Genomic DNA, 11,852 nt, shown 5'->3' with positions numbered 1-11,852 from the left:
TATCCCCTCTTTTATACACAGAAAGTGTTAGCAAAAGAGCAGAGTCTTGCTCACTCAAAGGAACGGGCTGGGAGCTCAGGGAAGCAGGGCTGGACCTAAGGGGGAATGCTCATTCCCTTCATTCTGGCTCTTAACAGTAAAGGGTGTGTTTCTTACACACAGGGGTGTGTAAGCAAGAAATAAGCACAACTGTACTCCCCACATGGCCACTGAGCCCTTAATTTTCACAGAAGGCACCACCAAGACCGCTGACCTACCAGCAAGATCCCCGGAAGGAAAATAAGGGCGAGTCAGAAAAAGAGGGATTCAAAATAACTAACAGACCAAAAAATTAGAAAGTCTGATGGTTTAATTTGGAGCGGAAGCTACAGTCACACAACAAATAATTTTTAATTAAGTAAAATGTCAAGACCTAGCCATCCGAAGAAGATACCAAAAGTATCCTCCATCACAAATTTATTCTTTGGAGAAATCTGCCACTCGTGCCTCAAAATTTAATTTCCTGGAGCCCATGGTTGGTATTCATTTTATCACCTTAATAATCTTTAATATTCTGCCAAAGATTAAAATCCGACACGCACATATAGACTCAGGGTTCTACAGAGAGTTGAGGTCACATGGAGCCAAAGGGGCTGGGACGTTTGGAGAAAGGATGGGGGCCTGTGGGCTGAAGGGAGTCAAGAGCAAGAAAGGGATCAACAGGGGTGCCGATTAGGCCAGGGACAGCTGTTTCAGTAGCAAGAAAAGGAGATGTTTTAAGAGGAGAACCGACAGGAGATAGGGAGGTTTGGCACGTGGGGGCCAACAGGGCCCTGTATCCATGTGTTAAGCATAAGCACTGTGCAAGCTGAGAATTCTCTAGAGGGCCTTTGTTGCCTAATTTGTCTTCGTAATGTACGCTGGAGAAACTATTGCCAACAGTGTGGGCTGACATTTCACAAATGTCAGAATCTACAAACAAGGATGGGCTCTAGTCCCAGGTCCTACCTGAAGTTGCTCAATCCACGGAACTGAGTGTCACAGCTTCCCCGTCTGGCACAGAAGGCCTGGAGCCTTCCTGAAGAGCCGCTGGTCTTCGATCCGTGTTGGAGGCCAAAGAAGCTGTCGGTGAAGACTAGAGCAGCCGCAACCACAGCACCAGTAACAACGGGCTTTGAACTTGCAATCAGGGCATATGAACTTACAAACAAGACGTGAAGGTAGGCGCACAAATACAAAATTCTCCCTGGGACCTCCTTACATATGGGGCACTGCCCCACATGCAGGAGTGGATCTCCCTGCATCAGTTAGTGTAATCAAGAAATTACCCCACAGGTATGCCTAGAAGTTGGCCTCATGGGGAGAGTCCAGACCTTGTCAAGTTGGTGATGGACATTAACCAGCAGAGAAGCCTTGATCAGACCACTTGACCTCTGGGAGCCTTCAGTCACGTGTGTTTGAAACACCTGGTAGACAGGCAACATGATAGAAAAGGGAATTCACAGGGGACATTCCAGGAGGTATCAAGGTACACAGTGACCCTTTCTTGATTCTGTTTCAGGCCCTAACATCACCTTGCTTTTTTTTATTGCTTCTTTCAGAGGTTTTTTATATACATATTTTATGTGTATGTGTGTGCCTGTATGCATTGTGTATGCGCAGGTGCCCTCCAAATCCAGAAAAATGTATTGGGTCCCCTGCAAATGGAGTTACAGATGGCAAGAAGCATCCCCCATGTGGGTGCTAGGAACTGAACACTGTCCCTGTGCAAAAGCAGCAAGGACTTTTCGCCACCAAGCCGTCTTCCCATCTCCTTGTCCTCCTTCTTGGTGGCAGTGCTGTGAGGATCCATGGGTCTTCTGGGTGCTGGCTTCCAGATATCCTGACTACACGTACTTTTGAGCACGTGGTTGCTGACCTTGGACTATAGCACAGGCCTGAGGCCTGATAACCCTTCTCTCTGTGGTTCAGACGTCAGGAGACAAATCCTTCCTCAGCACTTCCTGCACACGTGGGCATAGGACTCAGAGAAGGAAAAAGAAATCCACACAGACACGAACAGCTGCCAATTGACTTTTCTTTTCCCAAACCAGTGCCCGTTCCTTTAAAAACCCTGGAGAACCTGCGTGATTAAAAACTGGAATCAATTGGAATACTTAAAATCCAGCAGCAGCCACTTTCAAAGCTGCAGTCAACTGTGCCTCCACTGCCCACAACTATTCCAGTGGGCACCAACAGCTCCAGTAGCGAAGACCCCAGACAGCACCCAGGAGGCCACTGACAACCCACCTGCCGCCCCAGGTACTGTAGGAGGCATTGCGTAGAAGTGGGTGGGCTCGTTAAGTGATGGTGGGACCAGGGTCTCTTCATAAGCACCCACATAAACCTTGTTTTAAATTTCACATCTCTGCTCCCATCAGCACCTTGTTTTCTTAATTTTTTTCAGTAGTTAAAATGGAGGGAAGGTTGGGGAGATGGCTCAATGGGAACTGTTTGGTTGCGGGAGTCTGAAGACTTGAGTTTGGATCCCCAGAACCCACTTAGAGCCAAATGGGCTTGAAAATATATGTAATCCCAGCATACCTCACTGACAAGAGAGACAGAGAGGGGAGAACCTCTACAAGCCTGTAGGCCAGCTAGAATAGCATATTCAGCAGTGAACAACAAAGAGACCCTATCCTAGGCAAGGAAGAGGGCTTAGGTTGTCCTCTGACCTCCACATGCGTGCCCTAGTTCACATGTACCCTGCATACACACACAGAATACACACATGTGAATAAATACATAATGATCATAATAAATATATAATAAAAATAATAATGCAGGTGTCCAAATAGTTATTGCTTTTTAGTAAAGGAAAGTAGTCTCAAATAGTACCTCACAAATGCTCGACAAACTAGTTTTGTAGAGTTACGGGTGAGAATTCCTTAAAAACACATTTGATCTGGTACGGAAATGTGGAAATCCCTACGGCCGTAGGAAGAAGGCATTTAAATGGAGATATTGCTAATATCTGCCATAAAGAGAGTGTGGTGATTGGTATTGACTGTCAACTTGAGCAGACCTAGAGTCAATGAAGACCCAAGCTCCTGGGCCTGTCCAGGGAGAGAGTTTCAGATTCAGTCATTTGAGATGGGAAGACGCACGGTAGATGTGGGTGGGTGGCACCATTCCCTCGGCTGAGATCCTGGCCTGAATTTAAAAGAGATGAAAGCAGAGCGCCAGTGTTCTGTAGAAGCGATGTGAGCACCTGCCTTGTGCTCCTGCTGCCATGCTGCCCTTGTCCTAGCAGACTGTGCGCCTTCTAACTATGAGCCACAGCAACTCCATCTCTCTGGAGCTGCTTCTGAACAACTGTGACCTCAACTGCTACCGACAGCATGCACCCTTGTGTAATTCTTCACACTCGATGAGCATACTGTCATTTCTGTTTCAAAGAGAGCCTCAAGGGGACAATGCACCAATGTTCTGTAACTGGTGGAAAGGATCCCATGGTCCTCTGTTGGCTCCTCTCACCTTTTATTTCCAATGACAAGTATTCGGGATTCCTGTGGGGACACTAAATTGAAACCATGCAAAGGAGGAGGAAGTGGTGGGAGAAATGATGCTGAGACTTACTTCTGAAGAAAAGACCCTCTTTTTAAAGGTTCACTTTGTTTTTAACTGTGTGTGTATATGTAGGCATCTGTGTGTGTGTGTATATGTAGGCATCTCTGTGTGTGTGTGTATGTAGGCATGTCTGTGTGTATATGTAGGCATGTCTGTGTGTGTGTGTGTGTGTATGTAGGCATCTGTGTGTGTGTGTGTATGTGGGCATGTCTGTGTGTGTATATGTAAGCATGTCTCTGTGTGTATATATGTAGGCATCTCTCTATGTGTGTATATCTAGTTATCTGTGTGTGTATATGTAGGCATCTCTCTGTGTGTATATGCACTATGAATACAGGTACCAATGGAGCCCAGATAGTTCTGAATCACATGATGTAGGTACTGGGTACTGAACTAGGGTCCTTTGCAAGTATAGTGCTTGCTCTTAGCCACCGAGCCAACTTTCCAGCTCCCCCCCCCCAAAAATCTCTTTTCACACTGAGTCAGTGGACAACTGGCAACTCCTTTTAAGTTAGTGACCCTGCATTCTGGGCACTAGGCTGCTAAATGAGAGGGCAGGACGGAGGGTGAGACGAGAGCGCTGAAACTCCACATCCACATGGTGAGCAGCGCTCCTACCCCAGAGTTGAACTCATGCCCTGAAGAAAAGGTAGTTTCTCCCACAAGTTAGATTCTGCCTTGAGACCCCAAACTTTTAAGAGGAAGTATCATTGTCTGTGCTCTCCCCTTCGTCACTAGAGACTCGGCAGAGGGACATCTCTCCCCACACCTAAATTCCCTTAAAAGCCATTTGCCTAGGTGTTATCCAAATCTTCTTTGGTTCCTTTTTTACCAAACTTGAACCCCACCCAGCTTCTGAAACTTTCCATATTTCCTTTTCATTGGGACAGCACGCAGCCTGCCCACCGCAGGCGCACCACACTAGGCCCTAGGGCATGTGACATTTGTCTTATGTTTACCAAACTCCTCTGTGAGGCAGCCTTGCTTTCTGTCTCTGTTAACACTGCAAGATCTCAGGGCAGAGGGCAGGGCATTCCAAATCCACCAGCCTTCCTGTTTCTCTGCACCACAGGGTCATTCATTTGGAAATATGGTTGAGTTTCATCTCTCTCTCGCCCTCTTTCTCTCTCTCCTTCTCCTTCTCCACCTCTCATCAAACTGTCTCATTATAGTTTTGTCCTTTAAGTACAACTTTATCGGGTTATCACTAAAGTGACAGAATCTATAACATAAATATAAAATAGCATGTATACCTTAACTGCATTTCCTATTTTTAAAATTTGTGTTTGCAGGTATTAACTGCATATTTCAATATTTACAATACATTCTTTTTTCTAAAATAATTGCTTATTACATTTAGTAGGAGGATACACATGCTGTGGCTCTCACATGGATGTCAGAACAATAATCAGCTCTCTCTTTCCACCACACGGGTCCCAGGGAACAAACTTAGGTCCTCTGGCTTTGCAGCAAGTACCTTTACCCACTGAGCCATCTTTCCGGCCCCCACTTCTGTTTGTAAAATCATTTTATCATATACGATCCACTGTTTCACAAACTGTGGGTGCTCTTTCTGAGTAAAACTTTTGTATCCAGGAAGAAATCATGCAAAGTGTCTTGACTTGCTTACTTCCTTTTAGCTATCTGGACATCAATCTAATCCACACTGCCCTGGTGATAGCACTTTGAAAAGAAAAAAAACAACAACAACTACTATGGCTCCCATTTGCCTCAGCGGAAATATTGCATTTCAGGACTGAAGACAGGGAGAAGCCGATGTGTGGCACAAAAGCCTGCTGCTGACCCAGCAGCTGTGCTCTTCCGTGGGATTTCATCAATTTCCTTCTTGCAGTCTAATCTCTTACCGGGAATTAGGAAAACACGGGAATGTTTAAATTGTGCCATCCACCAACGGCTTCTATAAACCCCGAATTTAATCCCAAGAGGTACCTTTTCACACCAAGTAATCCGATGGAGAAACTTCCTTTTTACGTGTTTTGTGAGCTGTGCCCTAAAAACCCATGAGGAAGCATCTAAAACTATGGATGCAGCGCCATCTAGCTGTAGCAGTGGGTGAGCCAGGAGCTCGGAACTCGTGGCTTCACGAGAATCTCCTACTGCTAAAGAGGAAGGATCAGGACTTCGAGGAAAGCCTGGGCTCACACAGCCAGACTTTACCGGGCCTGTGAAGCACATGGCCAGGGAGATGACTAAGTTGGTAAAGTACGTGCTCACAAGCGTGAGAATCCGAATTCCAAACCAGGACTGTGTTTAAAATGTCAGGCACGATGTCTCCAGTACTTACAATCCTAGCACTGGGGAAACGGAAATAGGCAGATCCAGTTTAGCTTATTTGGTGAGCTTCAGCCAACCAGAGATCCTCTCTCAAAGCAAGCTGAACTTGAGGAGGAGTAGCTGAGTTTGACTTTTGGCTTCCACGTGTATGTGCACACATGTGCACCACACACACACATAAAAATACACTTATACACACAAAAGAATGCAAGAGCTCACTCTGGAGACACACTGTGAAGTCCTGTGGCATTGGAAGGAAAACCAGGACGGAAGCGCGGTCCCTCACACAGCATCACCCTCCCCAGTTACTGGCTGTAGCTTGTCTTACTGTTCTTTTCTGAGCCACAGAGTGTGGAGTCCATTGAGGAGGCTGTGGGGATTCCGGGTGATAATCGCAACGCATTCAGCGTGGTGCCTGCTGCACCTGCTGCCCATTGAAGCAGAGGCACGTGCTTGAGGATCTGGGGGTGGGGCTTGGCAGGTCATGGAGGGCTGGAGGACTGGGAGCCTTGGCATGGGCAGGACCCGGAAATAAAGGAAACTGGGTCTGTTTTTAGACGAAAGGAACAGCTACATAGGTTTGTGGACCCGATGCTTGGCTTTTTATAAATTTCCTCCAAGAAACAACCCTGAGCAGAGTTAGAAGGGGCAGGCGTCACTCCTGCTGCCTTTCCGACTGTCTTCCCATGTGCTGGACAACACTGCCAGCCTGATGGATCTAGAATTCCACCGGAGGAAAACCTGCTGGCATGTCTGAAGGGGAGTTCTGGATAAGGTGAACTGGAATGGGAAGACCCGCCCTAAATGTGGGCGGTACCATGGAGGCCGCAGAGCCTGGACTGAATAAAAAGGAGAAAGGGAGCTGAGCACCAGCGTCAGTTTATCTCTCTGCTTCCTGACTGTGGGTGCCATGTGGCCAGCTGCCTCACACTTTGTTGCCATGACATCCCCAACATGATGAACTATTCCCTGAAACTGTGAGCCACATACATCCTTTCACAGTGTGCTTTCTCACAGCAAAAGGAAGAGTAAGGAAAACACCCTCTGAAGCAACAAGGAGACATTCCTCACTGCCATCTGTGGGTTCCTCAAGGTCTTCTCATTTAATAGAAATTCAGAATTATGGTTAGGTAAAGTGTGCATACACTTTATTGTTAGTGTATTTCTACATTCAAACACATGCTCACATACATGGTCAATCTGTATCTTTGGGTTATTTGGAATCAACCACAACCCCACAATTTCAAACATACACATACACACACACATACACAGGCACATATATATAAGTACACATTCATGAACACACAAGTATAAATACATCCATGTACAAATACACCTATTTATGCACATACCCACATATATGCATACACTTTTTTTAATAAAAGAGATTTATTTGAGTTTTTGATCAGACGTATGACCCCAGCAGCAGCAGTCCTGGGGTGCTCTGAGAACACCAATTAAGATAAATAGCCTCTGAGAACCCATTTAACATGTGGCTACCGAGAGCGGAGATTGGACACTTAACAAAAAGAATCCCACATTAACTCAAAACTAAGAAATATACAGGTATTTATTAATAGATAAAACTTACAAATCAGGATTCTCTGTGTGGATGATGGATAAAGATGAGATCCAAACAAACCGAACCAGCAAAACCGGGGTCCAGGGAGAAAGGCAGAGAGGAAGAGGAAGGGGCCGGACAGGCTTCCACATCCAGGTAAATAGTCCATGAGGCCACACCCCAGTGGGCGGGTAGGTATTAGCTGTAACCTTCAGGCTACTTTCTATTTTTTGAGACTACTCGGTTACATCTACGGTAATCAGATTGAGGACCAGCCTTTAACATGCAAATAGCTGAGGTTGTTCCTCTCTCAAACAGTCTTTATAATGCTTTTCAAGGAGGTCTGTCTAACAGCAGACCCATAGGGGTCCATCTGATAGCAGACCCACGGAGACCCATCTAACAGCAGACTCACATAGGCCCGTCTAACAGCACACCCACAGAGGCCTGTCTAACACCAGACACACAGGGGCCCGTCTAACAGCAGACCCATGGAGACCCATCTAACAGGAGACCCACAGCGGCCGTCTAACAGCTGACCCACGTTCAGGAGTGAGTCCCACCTAGTGACTGGATGTTCTTTGCCTGGCCTCCTGTCCTGTCCTCAGTCTGGCCACGCCCTCTTCTGGTCACCTCCATCACCTGTCTTTCTCTCCAGCTGCACACTAGTCTGGGCCAAATATTCTCCTTACTTCCAGTTTGGTGTATCTGCCAGGAGTGAAGAAGAGAGCTGGGGCAGGGTATCTATCGGTGCCCTGGATTTTCCAAACAGCATCCTGGCCCCTGAGGATGCAGACTCTGACAGCTGTGTCCTGACTGTCTCCTGCAGGCTTCCTAGCTCCGTCCTATGTGCCCGTCTACCCTGTCTATCTCTTTACATGTCTGTTACCCCTTGATCATGATTTCCTTGGGTAATGCTACTTTTTGCCTAATTGTTTTTAAAGTTTATCTTTTAAAAGTGGATTCTGAGAGAAACCCTGTCTCAAAAAAAAAGTGGGTTTATTATGTTATGCAACTCCCCCCACCCTCATCCCCCAATGCCCAAAATGCTTCCCACTTTGTGGGTTTTCTGCCAACACTAACCTCAGCTGATTGGGCCCAAACTGATCACATGACTGAACATAGTCTACTGAGCCTGGCTTGTCAGCTTGTCAACCAGACCCAAGTTTCAACACTCAGGCAGCCCAGCTCTTAGGAACTGAGGTTGCTTAGCTAGCAATACCATGGCTTCATTTGGTGCTCCTTGGGAGGGAGGGAAATGCAGGTTCCGGTGCAAACATATTAGAGGCAGCCTTCGGGAATGGAGGAAGAATGGCTGCAGAGGGGAACAGAGAGATGAGCAAGGGTGTGGTCTCAGTGCTGCCCCAGGATCAGAGCCCTTCTCTCCCAGCAAGCCCAGCCAGAACCTGTCTGTGCACATAATGGGAGCTCCCGTGAGACCACAGTGTGTATACAAACTGTCTCTGAACTTGAGCCAAATGCAATGGATTTTTATTTCTTGACAAAAAAAAATAATAATTCTTCGATCCCAATCAATTTTGCAGTTGTGGGCATTCATTTAACACCTGGTTATTGAATGTCTGTGTGTTTCAGGCATGTTGTGGGTGCTGAAATTGTTGCGGACAAGAGAAAAAAAAGAATAATGTCTTCCCTCAGAAACAGCTCATAAGTTGCCAAACACAAATGACTGCTGGTGTTGGCTAGATGAAAATAAAATTGAGGGAAAATGTGGAAAGAATGTAAGGGAAAGGCCATGAGCTGCTGTCTTTGACCGTGGTACGTGGCCTTCCCTTTAGTGAACTCACAGCAGCCATGGCTGTGCGCACACGATCTGTGTAAGACTGGGCCCGTCAATCTCCCATCATGGGTCCAGGCAGGGCTCATGAGACCTCACCTCCAGCTGAGGATGGATCTGCTGGCAATGAGTAGTTCCAGGGGAAGAGAAGTCATCCTTTTTTTATTTCAGTGCTGTGGCCACTGGTAAGCTGCCCAAAGTCCATCCCATACTCGTGAAAGCAACTGCAGTTAAACTCAGTGTGTTATAATTTTTTAAAGACTTGCTAGTGGGAGGGGTACTTTTTGAGAAGGAGAATAGGTTCAGATGGGGGGGTAAGATAGAATAATGAGAGACAAATACAAAAACATGCTATATATACAAATGGAAACTGGCAAAGAATAAATGGTGAAAAAAAATGAAGTGAAATCAGGCCTAGCAAGATTGCTCAGCAAGTAGAGGGGTGGCCACCAAGCCTGTCAACCCAAGTTCAATCCTCAGAGGGTGGAAGAAGAGAATTGACTCCTCAAAATCAGCCTCTGATTATCATATCTATGTTGTAACATGTGAACACATATGCAGATTAATAAACAAGTACATAAAGAGACAAAATACATAGGTCTCCCAAGCTGCATAGAGATGCTACAAATTAATGAGTAAAAGTCTCATGAGAGGTAGGGTTTTCACAGTCTCTGGGTATGTTTTGCCTTGTGTAATGCTTTCTAACTGGAAAGGAAAAAAAACAGTCCTATGATACCAGGGAAGTCTGGGCCCCTTCCCCTCACTCAAGTGATGAAAGTCAGTGCCATTGTCTGTGGTGATTTGGATGAGAACAGCCCACGTAGCTCATTGATTTGAATGCTTGATCCCTAGTAGGTGAATGGTTAAGGAAGTATTGGGATATGCAGCCTTGTCAAAAAAAAAAAAAAACAAAAACAAACTCCTCTCTTTCTCTCTCTCTCTCTCTCCCTGCAGATCAGATGTGAGCTCTCAGTTATTGCTCCAGCACCATGACTGCCTGCCTGTCTGCCACACACGCCCACCATGATAATAATGGACTAACCCCCGAAACGAGAAGCAAGCCTCCAATTAAATGCTTTATTTTATAAGTTCCCTTGGTCATGGTGTCTCTTCATAACAATAAAAGAGAAACTAAGACACCACCCCAGGATACAGTTGTGACAATCCTCCCTGATGTAGTCCACCAAAATCAGAACATCTCTGCCATTCCCACACACACACACAAAAATCTAAAACCTGAGAAAATGTTAGGAACAAATTGAAAGACTGTCTGTGAATCAAATTCCCAAGACTCCTCAGATTGACATCATCAGGAAAGTCAAGGAAAGGTGGACTAAAGAGAGGTGGCCTTGGCTTCAAGAAGAAGAAGACAAACAGGTTTGTATGCTCAAAGAATACTTGGGATGTTTAACTATGATGGTTTCTTTTATTTTTGATGACGTATATGTGTATCTGTGTGGGGGTATGTGTACATGTGAATGCAGGTATCCACCTCGGCCAGAAGAGGGCATCAGATTCCCTGGGGCTGGAGTTATAGATAGTTGTCAAGTGTGCCCTGGGAATTAAGCTCAGGTCTTCTGTAAGAGCAGTATATACTCTATATCTCTGGGTCACCTCTCCCAGCACATCTCTCCCTTGGGGAGTTTAGAGGTAAGGAAGATGAGCCCTAGAAGTCTCCCCAGGTAGAGATGATCCCCTGCACTCCACATGTAGTTATTCTGTAATCAAAGATTGCTTCTGTACTGACCCCAAGCAGACTTTTTCTTGTAATTATCCTCTGAACATTAAACAGCTGATTTTTGTGGTATTTGCAGTCTGATGTGTACTACAAGAATTTAAATATGATTTTATGTGCATCAGATCGCATTAGCTGGCTATATGTTGGGGCTTACCTGTAGTAATCAGAAGTCTTAGGCAATGATTCCATCTCTGGTCTCAGGGCTTCTATGGCCCATAGTTAGCGGCGGACTGATAAACAAACCTATTAAATGACAGCACACTGCACAACTAAGCCCAGTGAATTTACTGTTTCTGTTCAAATCCACCATCAGATAATGTTTCAGAAATAAAAACACAGGCAATCTACGATGGGGCCGTGGTAGGATCTGTTCCAGCTGAAAGGTCTATACTTTTTCATTTCGAAGTATTTCAAGAGATGAGGGATGCTTTCTTATGGAAGCTGGGGAGACTTTCAGGAAACAGATTTCTGTTTGGGGCTGTGTATAAAACACCGGCAGGTGGCTTATATATGGTGCCCAGTAAAGATAAAGGAATCAAAGGAAAACCTTTAGCTCCTGTTAGGCTTTAGGGTTGGCCATGAAAATGTAATTGAGATGACAGTGAACTCTATGAAAAGGTGTGTAATGTCCAAGAGACGTCTAAAGGAAAACACACTGTGAATACCAGAAACAAACACTGCATTTAATATTAACAGACATACTGCATTTGAAAACTTTTGGTTTCTTCCGGGATGAGAAAGTACATTTGCTTCTTGGTTTATTTTATTTATTTTCACTTCTTTTGTGTTTTGGGGAGTTGGCTCTCTTCCTTCCACCCTGTACATGCTGGAAATTAAACGCACGTCCTCAGGTTTGGACAAGTGTCTTTACA

General features: G+C 45.5%; 1 long non-coding RNA gene across 1 annotated transcript; it reads left to right on the top strand.

The window, feature by feature from the left end:
- Positions 1-934: 934 nt before the first annotated feature.
- LOC146895004 (uncharacterized) lies at positions 935-11,081 on the top strand. The gene is made up of 4 exons (XR_015001170.2): positions 935-1,199; positions 1,315-1,507; positions 1,642-2,280; positions 10,197-11,081. It is a non-coding gene; the product is annotated as an uncharacterized LOC146895004 (long non-coding RNA).
- Positions 11,082-11,852: the final 771 nt, after the last annotated feature.

The sequence above is a fragment of the Myodes glareolus genome, chromosome 5 (assembly GCF_982192425.1).
Source record: "Myodes glareolus chromosome 5, mMyoGla1.1, whole genome shotgun sequence".
Classification (NCBI taxonomy): Eukaryota; Metazoa; Chordata; class Mammalia; order Rodentia; family Cricetidae; genus Myodes; species Myodes glareolus.
This window is presented reverse-complemented; position numbering and strand designations above follow the sequence as displayed.